Source organism: Brassica oleracea, chromosome C5 (genome assembly GCF_000695525.1).
Source record: "Brassica oleracea var. oleracea cultivar TO1000 chromosome C5, BOL, whole genome shotgun sequence".
Taxonomy (NCBI): Eukaryota; Viridiplantae; Streptophyta; class Magnoliopsida; order Brassicales; family Brassicaceae; genus Brassica; species Brassica oleracea.
The window spans coordinates 2,346,772-2,348,073 of record NC_027752.1 but is presented as its reverse complement, the minus strand read 5'-3'; positions in this window follow the sequence as shown (position 1 = coordinate 2,348,073).

The following is a 1,302-nucleotide window of genomic DNA, read 5'->3' as shown; positions in this document are numbered from 1 at the left end:
CGCTCCGGACTCGTTCTCGCGTCTCCGGGTGATCAAAACGCGAGCGACTCTTCCCTGTCGCTCTGGTAAGGTCGCTCTGATAGGGAGATCAGAGCGACTTGATGGTGTCGCTCCGGACTGGTCGCTCCGGTAAGGTGCTCGCCCAATGATCACTTTAAACACTTCTTTTGAACTCCAATTGCACCCAAATATCTCCAAGAACTCCATGTGGTACTCCAATACCTGATAAGGACTCATGTATGCAAAATACAACCTAAACATGGCTAAATCCAAATCTATATGATCAAAATGCACATGGGTGAATGGATAAAACAATAGAAATATGCAAGATATCAACTTCTCAACCTGATAGATCACTACCGTTTATATATGTATAAAATAAAAACAATTATTAATTTATCGTCATATAGCTTTCAGTTTAATTCTCAACAATTTCGGTTTACATGTGGTCAATTCTCAACAATTTTCTTTTTCAACAAAATATGTATGAAACAAAATCTTTAAGGTAGCATCTAAACTTGTTTAAGGGTATTACTATAATGGTATAGATAAAAACTTGCAACTATTTATATTATTATATATCGCCTTGAATTTTTAATGGTTACTATTGCAACATTTGATGATCAATTATTGTAAACTTTAAAAACTTAACTATGGCAACTTTTAGTCTTCATATAAAGAGTTGTAGGCATTAGCAAAATATAACATAAAAGTGAAACAAAGAAACTCCAGAAAATTATAAAACATATTTGCAAAATCACATATAAATACCAGAACCTTTATTTATATTTCTTGTATCTTAATAATCTCACTTTAAAATATTTATTAAACTTCATACTAAACAGCAATCCCATCTACTTATATTATGGGAATATTATGGGTAAAGCAATCACTTACGGATCAGTTTTCAACCAATCAGCGAGTTCCTTCAACTTATCTTTGTTTACTGGCGGAAATGGATTATAGGCTGCCACTTTATCTTTTTTTTTCTCTGCCGTATAAGGAGATCTCACAGTGGGAGCAGGTTTCTTCGCTCGTTTACTCTTTGCACGCTTCTCCAATACAACCAGGCTCGGTTCTGAAACTGGATCGCTTGGCTCGGTGGAAGCTTTATCCTCCGGCAAGATCTTATTTACCGAGTTCGCCTCGGTTGCTGTATCCTCCGGCAACCATCTCTGCAATAAAAGTTGCACACAAGTTAACCCTGGACGACTTAAATAAAAGTTGTCTGGACAACTAGTTAACCCTGGATTTGATACTAACCTCTTTGATTTGAGGAGGCTGTTTCTTTTGAGGAGGAGG